This window comes from Syzygium oleosum, unplaced genomic scaffold (genome assembly GCF_021117445.2).
Source record: "Syzygium oleosum isolate NSW1041296 unplaced genomic scaffold, Sole_v2.1 Sole_v2.19, whole genome shotgun sequence".
Taxonomy (NCBI): domain Eukaryota; kingdom Viridiplantae; phylum Streptophyta; class Magnoliopsida; order Myrtales; family Myrtaceae; genus Syzygium; species Syzygium oleosum.
Genome location: NW_026607503.1, coordinates 1,343,879 through 1,346,306, shown reverse-complemented (window position 1 = coordinate 1,346,306; position 2,428 = coordinate 1,343,879). Strand labels below are relative to the sequence as shown.

General features: G+C 39.4%; 2 non-coding genes across 2 annotated transcripts; both read left to right on the top strand.

Moving 5' to 3' along the window:
• The first annotated feature begins 490 nt into the window (after positions 1-490).
• Positions 491-607, top strand: LOC115670570 (U5 spliceosomal RNA). Its single transcript, XR_004004515.2, has one exon. It is a non-coding gene; the product is annotated as a U5 spliceosomal RNA (small nuclear RNA).
• Positions 608-2,232: 1,625 nt separating this feature from the next.
• Positions 2,233-2,428, top strand: LOC130140557 (U2 spliceosomal RNA). The gene has a single exon (XR_008818531.1). It is a non-coding gene; the product is annotated as a U2 spliceosomal RNA (small nuclear RNA).

Below are 2,428 nucleotides of genomic sequence, written 5' to 3'. Positions count from 1 at the left end.
ATTAAATGAATAATACGAACACATCAATATAGATAAATGGCTTCACTCGTGAAATTGCGTTCTTTGATTCTATATAATACAAATAAGGCCAAGGTGAAATAATTTATAATTGTTATGAAAATTCAACAATAAATTTTTTTTGATATACGATTTCAAGAAGATTTAATGAAAATCTTTTTCTTGCGGACGTGCCCTGTCCCTTGCTAGGAAGCGCCCCGCCCCATCCCACACGAGGCACGGGGCGGTGGCGGGGGTAAAGAGCAGCCTCCTGGGGCGGAGATGGGAAATGCGATCTCGGCCCGACGTCGCTCCTACGACTCCATCCATACCCAGCCCCTTCTGATTGTGTTACATTAGAAGTCAATTTAATGGACCCAGAAGAGCCCACCCTAGTTCTTCTTATGAAACGTCCCACATAGGCTGAAAGGCAAGAACATGGGCAACGAGGCCAGTCACAAAAGACGAGGTCGTAGGATTAGGCAAATCACGCAGCCATGTGATGAGCACAGAGCGAACTATTCTTTCGCCTTTTACTAAAGAATACCGTGCGCTCGTCACCATTAGTGGCATACGCCTATTTTTGGAGGGGCTTCCTCAACTGAGGGATCTCCTAAAATTGAGTTAAGATGATTTTGTAGCGTTGCAGACTGGTCTGTTGCAGACTGATCCTGCTTTCTTCTTAGTGAACTGATGCTGCCAAATCTTCGATCTCTTGGAAAGGGCAAGTAGGTTTAGTTGTCCATCGCTGTGGAGCAGGAAGAAAATCTGTTTCCTCTCTAAAACACACCAGCACAAATTCAGCATCTTTAGGAGCCGTGCCCACTAACTATTTCCTTCGCTTTGAATTCCACATTAGCATCAGATATTGAACTAGCTGTACTTAGCTGTGCAGATGTTTCCACCCTGACATACCAGCATGCTCACAAGCCATTCCAAGTTTTCAGGTTATGGATTCAGTTCCTTAAGTACACTGCCCTGCTGTTGAATTAGTCTTAAGTTTTAACCATTGTTCGAATGACCACTCAACCCAAGCTCAGAACCCCAAAACTTAAAATTTAAAAAAAACCTAAAAAACACCCAACCCCCCCCCCCCCCTTTTTTTGTTTTTTTTTTTTTTTTTTTGGTTTTTTTTTTTGTTTTTTTTTTTTTTTTGTTTTTTTTTTTTTTTTTTTTTTTTTTTTTTTTTTTTTTTTTAAAAGTATATTTTTTTTTTTTTTTTTTTTTTTTTTTTTTTTTTTTTTTTAATTTTTTTTTTTTTTTTTTTTTTTTTTTTTTTTTTTTCCTTTTTTTTTTTTTTTTTTTTTTTTTTTTTAATTTTTTTTTTTGGGTGTTTTTTTTTTTTTTTTTAATTTTGGTGTTTTTTTTTTTTTTTTTTTAATATTTTTGTTTTCACCCCTAATGAGCGCCAAATGATACCCTTTTGACTAACATGGTATACATGATTATCTTGGAGTCGTGAGATTAAAAAACCGCAGAGAGCCTATTTATGAAGTTTTTCCGTGCTGAAAGTAGCCATCGCTGGTGGCATGTTCTTTCTCCTTTCAATAAAGAACCGTGACCGTGCGCTCAATCCTTGTAACCTTCAGGCTCGTGACCATGCACTCAATCCTTGTAACCTTCAGGCTCGAAAACTGGACTATTAGGTTCATTCCAACGTTATTACTGGACCAGTTCAGGCTTCAAAAGGCAGAACATAAGGAGCCATTAAATGAACCAACTCCCGTTCAGTTTAATCGGCTTGCCTATTCATATATATAGTGGTATTTTATCTTCTCTCTCGCATGGGTAACAACGAAAGAGCAGGAGTATTAGGACCATGGATTCTTGCTTCAAACCAAGCCTTGCGTTTCTAGTTTCCGAGTGTTCTCTTTTTCTCTGCTTCATCATAATTCGATGGATTTGCGTTCAATCGCAACCAACTAACAAACAACACACAGATCGATTGCTCTTCTAAGCCAAGTCAAGTGACTGCAAAAACTATCTTGTAAGGATAGGATTCGAACTCTCAACCGTAATCAGTATGTTACCATCTCCGAACCACCAACATGTTCTGTTTCGATCCTCTCTTATCTCAACTCCACTGGAAGTTTTCATCAGTCTTCCAAGTCTGCTATTGTTCTTCTTCTTTTTTTGCGAAGAGAAACGGTGAAAAGGAGTCCCACATTGGGACTTCAAAAAGAATCACAGAGCAGAGCAGGGGACAAGAGTGGAGGCGAGACAACAGTGGAAAGCATACCTTTCTCGGCCTTTTGGCTAAGATCAAGTGTAGTATCTGTTCTTATCAGTTTAATATCTGATACGTGGGCCATCGGTCCATATGATATTAAATTAATTTTTTTAGGGGGAAAGGCCGTTACGGTAGCTTGCTGCTGGGCCTCTCGAGCGTCGCTTGGGCGTTGCACTGCAGCCCTTGCCTGGCGCACCCCAC